Source organism: Anomalospiza imberbis, chromosome 2 (genome assembly GCF_031753505.1).
Source record: "Anomalospiza imberbis isolate Cuckoo-Finch-1a 21T00152 chromosome 2, ASM3175350v1, whole genome shotgun sequence".
Lineage (NCBI taxonomy): Eukaryota > Metazoa > Chordata > Aves > Passeriformes > Viduidae > Anomalospiza > Anomalospiza imberbis.
The window spans coordinates 72,739,855-72,756,593 of NC_089682.1; the positions used below are offsets into that span (position 1 = coordinate 72,739,855).

The 16,739-nt window shown below is 38.8% G+C and overlaps 1 protein-coding gene across 1 annotated transcript in view; it reads left to right on the top strand.

Moving 5' to 3' along the window:
* Positions 1-16,739, top strand: part of TENM4 (teneurin transmembrane protein 4) — a 590,079-nt gene that overhangs the window by 158,313 nt on the left and 415,027 nt on the right. The window contains exon 3 of the mRNA XM_068181704.1: positions 13,756-13,816. The gene's annotated coding sequence lies outside the window, so the exon portion shown is untranslated. The remainder of the gene's footprint in view (positions 1-13,755; positions 13,817-16,739) is intronic.

The following is a 16,739-nucleotide window of genomic DNA, read 5'->3' on the forward strand; positions in this document are numbered from 1 at the left end:
CTTTTGCAGAGTCTGATCTTACAGTCAAACAACTCAGATTTAAAAAAAGGAAATAACACTTTTAGCATCATTTAATAAACTTTTAAAATTGCAGTGATTCAGATGGTGGTACTGCCCCAACTCAGTGAGAATAATGGGGATCCAGCAGGACTGAGTGCCTGCGAGTACAAAATCTTGCACCAACTTTTCTGCCAAGGACAAAGTGTTGTAGGACGACAGATTTGGATTAAATATTTTCAGGTTTGATTTAGCTTGGATTTTTCTCCTTCAAGCCTGAGCATGTGCTTAAAATCTTACTCATTTCTCCAAGCTAATCTCTTGGGCTAATAACAGATAAAATCACCCCCCTAAAATGTTGCCTCTTTCAAAGCATTTTTTCACTTGAGTTCAGTGTTTGTTGTTTTTCTCATAAGTAGAAAAACCTGAAGGTAGCATGACTGTGAACTATTGAGGAGTGGAGTCTTAAGAGCCAGTACTGAGCACCATTAGCACTGGATGAAGATTAATTTGTGGAAATCTAAACTGAGGTTGCTTTAGAAGTGTCAGATCTTCAGTTCCTGGTGTTAGAAGTGACTAACTCGAGGCAGACTCGAATCCTGTTTCATGGCAATGAATGCTTTGCATTATCAACCCCCTTTGGAAGCATCTCAGCTGGAACAGCTAAACCCTGAGGCCCTATAAACAACCACACTTTTGCAAGTCTTGGATTTCTTTTGGATCCTTCCCCATGACAGCTTTTTCCTTTCTGCTAGATTCTATACCACAGATGCATCTTCTCCCTATTTCTATTCGCCTTCAGGATAAACATTGTCTGTTATCTGGGTTTGTATGTTAGGCACCATTAATGCTATTTAGAGTCTCTAAAAACTACTGGAATGCACATAAATGAAATCAGGAACTACAGATTAACAAAACCAAACCACTTCAAGAATGAAACAACTTGTGGGAAACTGGAGATTTTTAAAATCACCTGTAAAAGCATAAATAAGTGCATTTCCAAGGTCTTTAGAGTGCTGTTTACTTTTGTAATTAGAATCTCTGCTGCTGTTTTTTCACAGGAGTATTTTTTTCTTGCCCTGGAGTTACAGAAATAGAAGTTGAAACACCTATATAAAATCCCCAGCATTTATGTGTTCTGCCTGATTTGTAAATATGCTTGTAGCAGTGCAGAAAGCACTTCCATGTTTTCTTCCTCTGTTGACAGTCATGCTTGGAGGAGATTTTGCCCCTTAATACAATTACAACTACACCACTGTCCTACCTGAATTAGCTTTTAGAAGCCGTCCTTCATTGGATTGCTGAAGAACTCCCAGCCATCAGCCAGCTATGACAGGAGCACTGTGCTAAGGTTTCATCATTTTCTTGTGCTCTGCCTTCTCCTCTCTGTTCATGGTCTAGAGGGTAGTACCCCTTCCCACAGTAGGTGGGTTGGAAATAGATGATGTGTAAGATTTGTTCTGACTAAGCCTTTCTCTAATTCTATGATTTTTGTGTTTCCTACATCTTAAATTGTAATTTGTCAGGGGCAGGATTCCTCGTTGGTAAAGATCCTTGTCTTTGCAGATGCACCAGGTGGGACACGGGTGCCAGGTGGATCTGCAGCCTTTGTAGAAGCCCAGCATTACCTGAGCTTTCCACCTTGGAACGATAACTGTGATGTAAAATCCAAGCAGGATAGTATATAAGTAACTAAAGTCCACCTGCATGTCCTACCTGGGACCCTAAGAACATTGGTGATATAAGTAATAGGGAATAATCATGTCATGGCAATATTGGTAAGGTACATTTTTGCATTTTCATACAGCTTTTTGACAGATCCACCATATGTATCATAGCACTTGCTTCCTTCTCCACACAAAGTTATAGTCTGTGGAGCAATCTTTTTGTTTATAGCAGTGATTACACTTGGATAGGTGATTCCAGAAATGAAAACTTGCCCAAGGGGCATGAGGTCTCAAAGAAAATGTCCATGTCCTCTCTCTTTGACTAAACAGCTATGAATTTTTTCTGAATTACTTGCTCTGTGTGAGGTCTGACAAGAGAATGGAGCACGGTGTGATGCTCTGTAAGGAGAGATAACCTGAACAAAAGTCTCAGAGGCAAATATCTCTAAGCATTGGCAGGAATTCCATGTGGGATCTGTATTTTGCATGGATGCAGGGTAGTCTCTCCAGCAATTCAAACTTGAACAAAGGACTGCCAGTATTACAGCCCTCAGGCTCACAAGTGGAGAGTTTGTGGAGAAAACAAAACAAAAGCTAGGTTTTTGGGGTTTATCTTTGGTTGTTTTGTTTTTGTTTGGATTTTTTAACTGGTTGGGTTTTTTGGGGGCTTTTTGTTTGTTTGTTTTGTTTGGGTTTTTTGGTCTTATTTTTGTTTTATGTGTGGGTTTTCTAAAACAGGCTTGGGAATGGACAGGGAAGGTGAAGGCAATTCAGATGAATGCAAAATGGATCCTACCATCAGAGTAGCTGCATAGCAGAACATATAATTTCCAGCTCTGCTCCCAGCTCAGCAGCCACTGGGTACATTGATTCAATTTGCAGTGGAAAATGATGCAATTGTTTTACTAGTTCCACAAAGATAAATGTCTGTATTTCATCAGAACAAGCACATAAATGAGAAGCAGCTCTATAATCTATCCTTCTTGATGACACTGGCACTGAGCACATTTGGCTCTGAAATTATCAGCTTAGCTATGCTGGCAAGTCTCTTGCTTGAACAGAAACAACTTTGAAAAGGAAAGTTTAATAAGCCAATGGAAAGTTTCACATTCTTCTTCCTTCTCCCTCTGTTCATCCTAAATCAAATACATATTTTTACTCCATTTATTTTTCTGGAACATGCTGCATTTCTGTAGGATAGGGATGAGCATTGTAAGCCTCCTAGGGGCCAAACACATCTGCATGAGTTGGCTTTCAGATGGTTTTTGGTCATGAGGCAGTTACAGATGTTGCTGTTCCCCCTGTTCACAGTGTGGTGTGCACTTTCTGCACAAGATGCAGCTTTGGTGGCTATTTTATTTTCTTTATGCTTCTTGCTTGCCACAGGCCAGAGTGGTTTAAGAAGCTAAGGCTGGTTTATAAAAGTGATACATCTAAGTACATGACATAAAGAGGCATGGACATTCATATTACTCATGCATCAATACTTGGCAAGAGTTTGTCATCAAATAAAAACAATCAGTAGCTTATCTTTGCAAAGTGAGGAAACTTCTAGTGTGATGACAGCCAATCTTCTTTTTATGGTCCAAAATCCCTACCAAGGTAAGATTGTGGCAGAGAAACAGCTCCAAAGAAGTCAGAGCTTGCAGGAAAAATTTTGAGCAAGTATTTCTCTTGTGTTTCTTCAAGAAATGTGTATCTAAAAAGGGACAACTTATCAATAAAATGTTAGATGATTGCAGAGCAGCAAAGGAAAAAGAAGGGCAGGATAGGTCTTCCCTCCTGAAAAGAGAACAAGGAAAAGCTTTTGGAGGTCTGCAGTCCCTATTGCTCCCCAGATAAGTCTGCCAATTTTGCATGCTCAGCATGTCTTCTTTGTAGTTTGTATGTATACTGAATGACAACAGATTTTATCAAACGAGGCTTGCAGGAGAAACAGAAGCTATATTTTACTTTCTTATTGCTGCCACTTTTTTTCAAGCCGTTAGACTATTGCTGTGTCTCTGGCTGTGTAGGCAGCTGCCTTACTTCTCTGACACTGTGTCTTTTGCAGAAGAGAACTAGTGTTAAAATAAGAGCTGATATGTCTGTTACATATGTACATGTAGCAATTAGGGCACCACAAATGGGTTCACTGTGCTTTGACGCAGAACTCATCAAACTATACTTCTGAAATTGTTGGTAAGCTGAATATTTACAGCAGCAGTGGTATATTTGATTTTTCTGGGAATGAATATGGTGGTGATAACCGAGACAGTGGAAGCAAGTAGAGATTGCTCACAAAGCAAGCTTCCTTAGGCAGAATGAACAAGGACAAACTCTGAGTAGACAACTTTTCTGGGAAATGCCATCAGATCTGTACAGTGCAGAAACCCCTTTACATGCCAGGTGTCTGCTTTTTCACTAATCTTAGTAGAAAAGCCAAGGACTTTATAAAAAATGGCACTTCCCTGGGGCTATATTTTGAAGCATTCAGCTCCCCTTGACTCCTGAATCAATCCCACATCAGTGCCTAAATAGAAACACAGTGACCATCATGTTGAATGTTGAAAGTCATTGCTTTGCAGTGTGAACTCATCACAAATCATTCCAAGGAGTTAAAGAGCAGAGAGAATATTTGGCCTGTATTTGTTGGTGTATAGCATGCATGTTCAAGCTGAAGGGATATCAAGTTTGTTTTAAAATCTGGTTCCAAGTGGGTGCACTGCTTTAGGATGGAATTTTCAATAATTAAAAAAAAATAAGAGAAGGCTAAGAACCAGTCAGCTGAATTGTGTGAGCACCTACAGAAATGTCTCCAGTGATGGAGTTTTAAATGCAGGAAATGCTGGTGAAGCTCCAGCTTGCTGCACGTCCATGCTGTAGATAAGCAGAGGCCATCCTTCCCCAAACCTTTCGCACTCCAGTCCTTCACTTAATTTTTCTTCCATTTGGGATGAAGGACAGGCTGTCGTTTCCTATCCCTTCAGATGCCATCTCGCACAGCATGGCCTGCAGACTGTGCAGTGGTGTGGGTGCCAATCACCAAAAACACTTCAGGAGAAATGGATGGGGAGAGTGGAGAGGATGGCATAAATGTTTAATCTCAGTATAGCAGTTAAGGTTAATTATTGGGGTCACCGTGGTAAAGTTATGTAAACCCAATAGTTACTTACTACATGAATACGCAATGTTTACTTCTTTTACAAGATGGAATGGAGCTTTTTTTACTGCAGAGATCTGGAAGAGGCCTGTCTTGACCTTAACTGACAGCATCTGGATCTGTTTTGACTGTATTGATGAATAAGACAACAGCAATGTGATGGTGTGGAGAGCCCTGGGGAATATATATAAGGCACATAAGTATGGCAATGTGAACTCAAACAGCTATTGACAAGCATGAAGTTCAGAAGCTGTGATTTTGCCTGTAGCCATGACTGCTCCCCCTGCCTTGAAAACCCTTGTCAAGACTGATCATTACCACGTAAGGAGGCAAGAACAAGGTGCCATTTTTATGCAGCAAATTCGGAGGTATAGGGAAGGGCAGAAAAGGGCTTTGGTAACCTTAATGCTAATTTATTGGGAATGAAGGCGACAGGGAAGAGGAGAGGTTTCATGTCTGCATCCCTTCTCATGGAGAAGATTAGGAAAAAAGTTGGCTTAATATTTTGGGAATCCATCATATCTAGGAAATTTCAGTTGAATTTAGTAGGATGTTACTTGCTTTTTGTGCTGTGATTTCTATAGTTCATACTAAAGGCTTTTCTGGAGTAAATAGAGATTAAGAACTCATTTATAGAATCTTATGTGATATTTTTAAAAGTCCTGTATTATGGATTTCTTTGTTAAAATAGTGGATAGCATAATTTCTATAGAAACCAAATAACACTTTCATAGAATTTCAATGTGAAAATATTCGACTTTTAATCAACACAGAAGTACTACCATTGGTCCTTTTGTTTAGGACTCTTTTGTTCAACATTCAACAGTCACACATCCTACTGAAAAATAGCCCAGGGCACAAAGCTAAAGGAAAATAATTAAATAGGTTTTGTTTCTAGATTTGAAGATCACAATTTTTTTTTTTTTTTTGCTTGAATAGGGGTTAATATTTAATTTTTCTATTCCTCAGTTTCCTCGGTAAAATGAAGATAACACTCAAGTACACCACAAGGATAAATTCTCATTCACATTTAATTACTCATTCCGTGATTCATATGAAATTTTATTTTGTTGAAGCAAAAACCCCTGGGTGAGAACCACCACAGCACATTAGAGTAAATCTTTATTTGTGTCTTACAAAGTATGCAACTTAGCAAGTGAGCATATAGGCCTAAAAGAGTCACTCTGCTCTGCAAAATGTAGAGTGTCAATTGTTTTGGCAAGCATGACTGACTTTTAGTTGTTTAGGGCAATTCCCCACTGTATGTTTGTATATTTTCTCTGGTATTTTTTTAAGAAAGAGGATCTTATATTATAAAGAACAAGAATGAGCATTTGAATTCACCACCAAGTTCCCTATGTAACTCTGGCTAAATCACTTAATCTTTGCATTTTCTCCCTGTATTAAAAAGAAAAAAAAAAAGTAAAATTATTGTTATCTTTAGTCCCAGAGATACAATTTGCATGTTAGAAAATGACTAATTCTAAAGCAACAGAAATTAAGTCTGTCCTTCACCTGACACATGGAAATTCACTCAGACTTCTGGCTTTTCCAATTTAAAGTACCGACTACAATTTTCAATGTGACAACCATCAGAGTACAGAGATTTTCATGCTTGTTAATAACATCTTTTCATATTAATAAAAGGAAAAGTAAATTGAAGCTCATTATGCCAGATGATTTTCTCATTTTGTGGTCGCACTCCCTCATTTTCACCCTTCTTCTTCCTATGTTTATTTAATATCTTTGCAGATCCAGACAATACATATTGTTTGCAGAATATTTTCTTGAAATATTTGCCTGTCCAGAATATAGAGTAAGAAAACCTTGATTCCAGATTGCTTTTCCTAGCAGCTACTGGAAGATGTGGAATAAAAAATAACAACAAATAAATCTTAGAATCTGAAAAAAATAGTGAGGATGACTTAAAACTTCAGGAAACACTATCTAAAAATGAAGGAAAAATGTTTCAAAAAGGAAATTAATCTTACCAAATTATAAGTCCTCATAGAATTTTTACTGCTCTCTAACAAAAAATATGGTGTATTTGAGGACCAGCTTTGTCATTCCTACAATATCATATGAGACCCATTAATCCTCTCGAAGACAACAAGCATCCCAGTCTGTCCATTTCTCTGGAATTCTGTTTGGCAGGAATCAGATCTATTTTTACTCCATACTTGAACACTGTCTGTGCATCATGGCCATAAATTCATGTCTTTTTGAGTCAAATTCCCTTTGGCTTCAGTAGCCACTTTTTAGGCCACAAGTGAGGAAGGATTAACAAAGGATTTGTCAGAGATTAGTAATAGATCAGTCCATGTTGACTAGAGGTTTGGAAAGGTTTAAGTTTGCAAGAATGGGGGAGGATGGTGGAGAGTGGCATTGAGAACATGGGCAGCATGCTGTTTGAGCATACCCACGGCAGCAGATAGTGTAATCTCATTTGCTGCATTAGCTAACACAGGGAAAGTTGCGGAGAGATACATCTGAGAAGAGAAACAGGGAACAAAACAGTGTTAGCAATGGATTCCACTGAAATTATAGTAGTGCTTTCTCCCACACAGGAGCACATATCTGAATTGTGGACTAATACACAGACCCCAGAAGTGTCCCCAGAAGAGTCCTCAGCCTAAGGCAGGTTAAGAGAAGGATGACAGCAGATGCATAAATGTTGTCTCAAGGTCTAACAAATAGTGAGAGTGAACAGGAGCTTGAGCATAGACTTGTGTTAACATAGTGAACATTGACTTGAACAAGTTAAAGGACTCATAGTCAAAAAAGCCAGAATAGCAACACTACTGGCATCTATTTCATCACAAGGACTGCAGCATTTCCCTGAGCAGTGCCCTTTTTGAGTTGCAACATATTTAGTATTTGTGCAGCTGGGAATTCTCAGTCAATGCCAAAATATGGGATATTGGTCACTACTGGAGCTTTTGGAAAGTTTATAACTATTCTCACTGTTCTATGAGTTTAAAAACATTTAGTCTGAATTTAATTAGTTTCTGCTTTCAGACAATAAATTTTGCTGTCTCTTCCTTTGATAGTTCCTCTGTTAGCAGACATATTTCACTTAGTTTCATGGATATTTCTTTGTGATACAAGTTAACCCCATAATGAAGGAACAGACCTCTGAAGTTGAAACTGAAACAGGAACTCTTTATCCAGGGCACTTCCAGTGCTTACTTTTTTTTCTTTGATACTAAGGGAAATTTGTTGCTTTAAGAGTGTCTTAGAACATGACAAAGAATAAGGTCTTCTTTAGCCTGTTGGGTGCAATTTCTCCAGTAATTCAGATGGCCCTACATGCTGCTTCCTGAGAGAGACAGTGGGTCCAGATTCTTCCAAACTTGCAGTTAAGTGTCTGTACTTGGTGTTCATTTTGGCTAAGTCTTCCAGTGGACATAGCTAATAACTGTATATTATGCTAGATGCCAGTTTGGGTCCAAGTGTTTACATGTTAAGTTAAAAAAAATTCTCAAAATGTGATTATGGAAGATGCAGAAGATGGCATTTCTTCAGCAGTTGTCCAAATCTTAATCCTATTTTTTCCTTCCTTGCTCAAGTCCTTTCAGCTAAGTTGAATTCTATTAAAGTACCTTCGATTTAGTAAACTGCCTTGGGAACTTTTGATACAAACATGGCAAACCATCTGCTCTCTGATCTTGTGGTTCTTTAACTGGTGAAAGCTTGTGGACTCTGCCCAAATGAAAATACAGAGATTGATTTAGTGCATTTGGACACCTTAAAGAATTTGCCTTTCCTAGAGGTGATTTACATTTGCATTTGTTTTTCTTCTCAGAGCTATGGAACATGTTTGACAGGCTTTATATGAACCCCCTAAGAAATTGTTTGGTTTGGCTATTATAATGCTTAATCCTTCCCACATTGGGAGTCTTGTGAATTCTTTACTAGAGGGTATATGTTCAAGTTTTTTGTATTCTATCAGGATAATGCAAGCTGACAAGTAAGCAGGGACATGATAAATCTAGACTTGAGGTCTTTTTCATGGTAGGGGAAGAATGAGCTAGAACTGGTTTTGTAGAGAGGAGTAAATCTCAGTGGTAATTTGTTCAAGCAAAGCATCAGACAGCATTGCTCAGAATGAGTTTATTGTGAGCTAGATAATTTTAAGAAAGTTGCCATGAAGCTTTACTATCTCTTTTTTGATTGCAGTAACCCCTTCCCTGCCATATCATTTCCCTGTCTTCTCTGCCTGCTCTAGAAATTTCTCTTTACTGTTGTTTGACCGTAAAACATCTCTTTCCCATTCTCCTTCATCCACCTTTCATGTCTTTTGACAGCTCTCATTCACATCATCTTATGTTCAAACCTCTTGTGGGGTTCAAAGTCTCTGCCCTCCTCCCTCAAATACCTCACATATCTGTCCTTCTCCAACCTCTCCCTGAAAACCCACTTCTATCACTGTGTCCATAAGAAATGGATTGAGATCAGCTGTGAGATGGCAAATAGGACCTGCTGATATTTCTGAACCTGAAGTGACTGGCATGCAGAGATTTATCTTAGATAAACCCCTGCTTTTATGACTGTGATCTTCTCCACAAAGGTCCCTTGTATTATCTGCTGGAAAAGTTATGATTCTATTTTCCCATGCAAAAAAAAAAAATCTCTGAATCTGAGACACAGTCTGCTTTAAAATTTTCTACTCTGGAAGAAAAAACTTACTTTACCTCACCAGAATGTGCCCCTGTGAATATTTGGAGCTGAAGCATTTCAGCTTTGAGGCTTAACTTCTCTGTCTTGCTGTGACACCAAATGAAGAGCTTTGCTATATATGAAGAATATATATACATATACATAGTAGTATGCTGTCATACATTCTATCAGCCTCAAAAGCTACTGATTTTTTTCCTTTTTACATTTCCATTCTGTGTACCATGTCCCTGACCACAGTGTGCTTGCAGAACCACACTCTGGCAACTCCAGCAGCAATTGTGTTTTCACATCACTAAGGGTAGAGCTTTCATTGTTGTCATTGGAGTTTGGTGTGGGATTCCAGCAGAGGATGCACAGGAGGAGAGATAAGAAGGCACCTGATAAGAGTTCACACGCCTGATAAGAGTTCTGCCACTTAGACAGGAGAGCAGCATTTTCACCTTAATTATCAGTCACCTTTTTTTGTGACTCAATGAAGGATGCTCCATTTTAATAGAACGTCAAGACAGGCACCTAGGAACTGCCTGAAGTCCCATGGAAAATGGCACTGATACATCTTTAAAGTATGCGTCTCCCCTCTGCTGTGAATTTTAAATAAATCACTCAGCAAGTAAGGGAATATTGAAAAACACAGTGATCAAACATAGTCCTTAGCGATAATCTCCAACAAACTAGTTCAGTGCTGAGTAAGAAACCAAGAAGAATCTTTGGAAAGGATTTACTTTTTTAGTACGTGCCTTAAAAATAAATTGCAATAGTTCAGTTTGTATGACAGAAACATGGAGGTTTTTTCGAAAGGCAGTGGTGATAACAATAGGCTTATTAATACTAAAACCCAAGCTATATAATTATAATAAAACCATTGAGTCTCATTTCTTTTATATAGATGGCAGTATGCAAATAGGGAGCCATCCGCCTTGATAGCTGCAGAAGCTATGAAATCCTTATTTGAAGAATTTCAATCCGTTTTTTCTATAGCATTCAGTGCTCAGAGTCAGAAAAGAAGCTTCCCCCCCCCTCATCCCCTCTTCTTTCTCAATATAACAATGCATTTTAAACTGCTCTAAAATTGCAAAGCTATTTCACAGTTTCACAGAGAGAAAATGGCTTGAGGGAACCATTTGCTTTTTTATGCCTGGAACATCAAAATAAAATACCAAATGGGAAAATGAATTCTGTTGTATAAAGGATGGGAGCAAGTCAGAAAGAGCTTTGTGGTAGAGGGTGAGTTGTCTTGGGAGCCTGAGTAGGATTGCAAAGCCTACCACGGGACATCAGAAGTAGGCACAGATATATTGAGGCTCCCTGAGCATGGCAGGAGACCTTACAGGCACCCACAGTTCTTTGTTCATTGTTCATTTAGGGATATGTTCTTCATGGTCCCTATCACAAGAGAAAGGAAGGCTATGTTTGATGTTAGAGATCTCAGTGATGTAAAAATCAGTAGATTTTTGTGGTATCTGGGCTTGTAAATTAAGGATTCTAGATAAATCCATTCTCTTTAAGGCTTTAAGGTACACCTTTGTGTTTTCTTGTGAGTGATGATCCCTGCTTTAAGCAACAAACCATCAAGAATTGCTAAACTTTGTTGAGAACTCTAAGAGGTTTATTGCTCTAAATTAGAAAGGAGCTAATAAACTTTTCTCTCAGTGTCTTCAGTGGAAATTAGGATATGCTTAAATGCCTCAAAAATGGGTACGTTCTCGGCAAAGTGGAAATGAAACCAAACTGGAAATTAATTTCAGGATTAATGAAAATTTTGACAAAGCATTCACTGATGATCTGGTAATCATGCATTAACCAGTGGGGAAGGCTTGGAGCTTGGCTGTATCTTTGAATTCAGTTGCTGTACATTGGCCAGGCTGAGATCTGTTCTTGTATTCTGTTGCTTAGCCAGAGGCTTCTTCAGTGAAATTTGAATGCTGCTATTCTCCAAGGTCCAGCACATGTAGTTCAACACTCTAATTTTGAGCCTCAACCTGTAGAGTGACCTTGGGCAAAGTACTTTGTATCTTTACTTTTCCTTTCTCTTCTGTGCAGGTTGCAGGAGAACCTCAGCACTGTATTCAAGGGCATTACATAACTTTGAGTACCATGGACACCATGTAAATGTCCTCTTCTCTGACAGCTGAAGAGAGTTGTTCAAAGACTTACAGCATTTCCATAGTGATCTTCACCTCTTCATAGCCAAAGTAATCCTGGACAAGGGAAGGAAGTGTTCCTACTAAGGCACAGTACTTCTTAACCTGCAGGGCTTTTTGTTACACTTCCAAAGGTCTTGAAATGCCTTTACTGGTGTGCATGATTTATCCAAAGGGACAAGGCTGATTAACTTTATCATAAATTCATGGTGCTTTGGGAATACAAGATAGAATTCTAGAACTGAAATCTTAAAGGTGGTTGAAGTGAAAGAGAATTGGTTACATACAACCTCAAGTAGCTCTGAAAAGCTGTGACTGCATTATTCCTATGTGGCTCCTCATGTAGTAGGGAAAGAATTATCCTTGTACCTGAAAGAAATTTAGAGACATTCATAGGGCTTGTTTTTCCTTTGAGGGCATAAACCTGGTCTACACAGGGACAGATTTTGTGGTATAGATGCAACTGCAGGCCTGGTTTATGAAGATTTATGTTTTTACTGGCAAGAGATTTTGACTGTTCATTTAGCATTAACTCTCTGAATGCTGGTTTTTAATGCTAGTGACAAAAGTGGTTTGAGGTGTTTTAACCGGATCATGGCAACAGGTCTTGGTGGTATAGATTAATAACATCAAATCATGCTTTATATATACACATAAATACATATTTCTATTTGAGCATATTTCTGTATATTGACTACTGCTTGTACATACAGTGCTATATATAAAACTTTCTATGCATTTCATTCTATATGTGTGAATACATATTTATATAAATCTAAGCCAACATACTGCCATCCCTTAGCATTAGAACTCCCTACTCAGTATCCATATTTTATTAAAAAGTCCCGTTAGAAATAAAATGGCTTTTTCACTCATGCAACCAGAAATGTCCTTCAGAGGTGCTTGAATTTAGGCCACTAGATCTTCAAAAGCACCAGACAGGAGCACTGTGTCCCAGAACAAAATGATTGTCACAGTTTGGTTCCCCTAAACAGAACAGACTTTCTCACACCACATAGCATAGAGGGAGAAAGACACAGGAAACCAGACAAATTGTAACTGTTTCCCTGCTGCAAAGGACATTTTCTCTAAAGAATATTTTTTTTCTTTAAGGAGAAAAAATAATTAAAAGAAACCTTAAAAATCCTAAAAAATACAACCCCCCCCAAAAAAAAATCAAAATTAAAAAAATCCACAGCAACTAACCCTACCAAGAAATACATTTCAGTTAAGCAGATATTGGTTTAACAAGCTGCATACTATAATGTCATTTAAGCTTCCTGTGAACTATTTTTTGGACTACAAGTGAACAGGACAAAAAATATCAGAAAGCCTATCAGTTGTCTTTTTTTCCCCATTGAGCTCTAGCTCTCATAAGAAACTCCAGATTAGGTTTAGTGACACCTCTTCTTAATGATTTATTGAGAAACCTATCTTCAGAAACCCTGACTTAGTTTGCTATTTGTCAATACAAAAATACATCAATGCTTGAAAAGACTGAGATAGGTATATACAGTAGATGATACAAACCTGGCTCTAATTTGGATTCTGCAGGTAAAAGTTTATCCTCCTCACTTTGGACTGCAGAAGTCAGAAGTCTTCAGGAGTCAGAAATAATCCTTCCAATTGATGGATTGAGCCTGAATTTTTAGAAAATTTGAAGAGTTTGGGCAAAAAAGGATACTAAATGCTGTGTTTTGAGTGGGGGAATTTCTGAGTTTAAAAGAAAAGGGACAAGAAGAGAAACAGATAAAGGGGGATAAGTAATTTTAAAGGGGGAAGAGATCAAGGGAGAAAGTGGATGAGTTTCAAGACTGTATCCAAATTGATGGGAAAAAAAGAAATCATGAAGATATAGCTCATACATATTTTACTCCAGATACATGAGGAAAAAGGGAAGTAAAAGACTTGCACTGCTACATGCATCCTGGCTCCACATTGCCGGCGTGAGACTGACCTTGAAAGCTGCTACTTCATGGTAGCAGCTTCACAAGCATTCACAAGCATGGTAGTTCTTCACAAGCATTTAGGAGTATCTAACACAAAGAAAACAGATATGATGGAGTTAAATAAAAGACCACAGCCCACTTCTAGGTACTTTTCAACTTTTTTTCTCCTTTGCGTACAGGCATTCCTGTGCAGTCCTTCTAAGCTACATTCTAATGATCAAGTTGACCTGTCCCTCAAAAGTGAATTTTTACATTCATCTGTATTTTACAGACATATTTTCACTGTTTTACAGAAGACGTGACTGTTACTTATAATTTCATGGTCTAGTTCAGAACTGAGCTTGGCTGAAGATATTTTTTAGAGCCATGAGCTTGCTTTGGTGAAATTCAGCTTCACAATAACAAATTAGTATAACAAAACTTAAAGCTCTGGGATTCATCCCATATTCAACATCCCAAATGAGCTACCAGGTAAGAGTCAGTCTTAGTTCATTATTTAGTTAAAGCAACCAAAGGGGAATGAGGAAAAAATGGGTCCATATACCTCCTGCAATTTAGCATTTTTGAATGTAGATTTTGCTAAATCTTCCCAATCCTTTTCTTTGCTCTTTCCTTTCTACCCTCCAAATGACAACACATCTAGTTGCCTTAGGAAGAGATCATGTATCAGATTTACAAAATAAGCCAGAGACAAATTTCCTGTGAGGTATGGCTGGGAAAACTCTATTGAAAACCTGATACTGTCACAACTTTTAGGTCGGTATCCAAAATATACACACTAAGGCAGGTGAGGATTACAGTGCAAATGAGGAATCACAGGTGGGACATCTTTCATCAAGGCAGCAACGGAGCATAAATCCAAGGCTTCATCTGTTCTTGCATTTCTTAAACTGAGTAATGCCACTGGCTCATGTTCCTCCACTGGTGGTACCTTTCTCCAAGCTAGAAGGGAGCAGTACAGAAATTCCCAGTTGTATTTTGTCTTCTCAGCGTACTCCAGTGCTTCTCCTTCCCTGCTTAAACCTCTGCATGGATAGAGAAGCAGCCAGCAGACTGCTGCTATCAGCAGTGCTGCCTTAAAGGCTGTCTCATCCCACCGAGGTGAATATCAAACTCCACAAGCGGGGTGTAACAGGAATACATCTGTGAACACATCCCTGCTTGCTCTGAGCAGGTACATGCTGTTCTCCTCATTATCCCTGCTAGCCAGGCTGGCTTCTGCAGCTAGTCCTGCCTTTCTGAAATGTCAAATGTGGAGGAGCAGCAGTGCCAGCAGCCCAGGCACTGTCTTTCTCAGTACTCCTGCAGCAGTCTGGAAGAAATTCCTTCTTGAAGAAAGCACGCGCAAGTCTTAGGAGATTCTCTGAGAGTCTGCAGAGATGGGAGGAGGAGGAAGAAGACACCTGTCTGGATGAACTGTAGCAGTTATGATGTTGCAACCCCAGGGCTGTCTGCACTGCTTGGCTCTTGACTTGGCTCTGGCTAAATCACTTGAGGCCTTAATACATGGATTTTCTCTTGCTGCCCTTAAGCTCACATCAGGCACATTAAAAGCCCACCTCGTCTCCTGTCTGTCTCTGACAGTAGCCACGTGTCAGCCCTTAGGGAGGTGTTTGACAACAGGGCACAAATGCCATAGTGTTTCCCAAATACTCTTCCAGACCTTTGCTGGTCAGATTATAAATTCTTTAGGATAGCAATAATTTTACCCTGTGCTTCTACAACAGGATCCCAGTCAATTTTGAGGCCAGGTGGTGTTTGTATCATATAAAAATATTAATTCGTGGCCTGTGACTGGCAACTGGAGATAGGTTTGTTGCTGCTGCTTTTAGACACTGGAAGAGTCATTCCCATGATCTGAGCAGTTTACTACTCCATCCCCATTGCAGGGATTAACACAGACACTGCTAGCAAGGACCCACTGAGGGTCTAAAAGTGTTACAGATGATAAGTGTATAACAGGAAAGTCAATTATCAGCTAGTAGATCCTGGTGCTACCTTCCAAGGCACTGAATTATGGCCTGCCACTTGCCTTTTGCAGGTCACCTTTCACAGTGTTACAGACCCGCATTAAAATGACTTGTGACTAACAACCGAGAAGGGCTTAGTGCCTCTTTATCACTGCAGTGAAAGGAAGGTCTACTCTTTAATATTGCAGAAAAACCTTTGTGACTGAGACTTCAGACTGGCTACAGAAGATTTGCATCACTAAAAAGAATTGCTTGGTTTATGTTTTGACACAATTCAGCTCACTGTTTGCATTATTCACAAGCCTGACAAAATCTATTTTCTATAGAGATCTTTTGTTTGGTTTTGTTTTGGTTTTTTGTTTTACACACACACTATGGTAATTGCTTGCTCTGGGTCTGGTACCTGCTTGGACTACCCTTTCCAGTATAAATGCTGTAATTAAAACATCTAAAGAATTAGGGATTTCTAAAATGCATTTTACAAAGTAGGTCAATGGCACAGCATCCATAGGATACACATTTAAAAAAATTATAATATATATATATATATATATATATTAAAAATAAAAATAAAACAATATAGTAAAAATATAAAAAAATAAATATATAAATATGGCCACAAAAAAGGAAGAAACTCTCATTTTCTTTTCAATTCAGTTCAATTCAATCCTCAATTACATGTTCAGGGAAATTTCCCTTGGAAGTAGGCGGCTTGTTTGGGATCCCTACAGCTGTGTTTATGCTGTTTTAAAAAAAAAAGCAAAAGCCCAAAAACCAAAACCAAAAACAGAGAAAAAAGATTTCTAGAGACTTAATTAACACCTAAAGGACAAGTATCTATAGCCTAAAGGACAAAACCAAGAAGCTCATATTCTCATTCCTACCTTATCCAGAGCTGATTTTTTTTTTTTTTTTTTGGTGAGTTCCAGCAGGAGTGGTCAAAACAAAAACCATTTAACACCAGCAGCCAAACAATGTCAGCAACTGGCAAGTCAGCTGGAGTTCAGCCCCTGGCCTCAGGAGTGTAAGAGTGTTGATGTGATACCTGGGACAAGACTTGCATTCACCTAGAACAGAGAGAGTCTGGGGCATGCTCCATCTTAGAATTGCGGAATTGTTTAGATTGGAAAAGACCTTTATGGGCATCAAGTCCATCCGTTGACATAGCACTGCCAAGTCCACCATTAAACCAT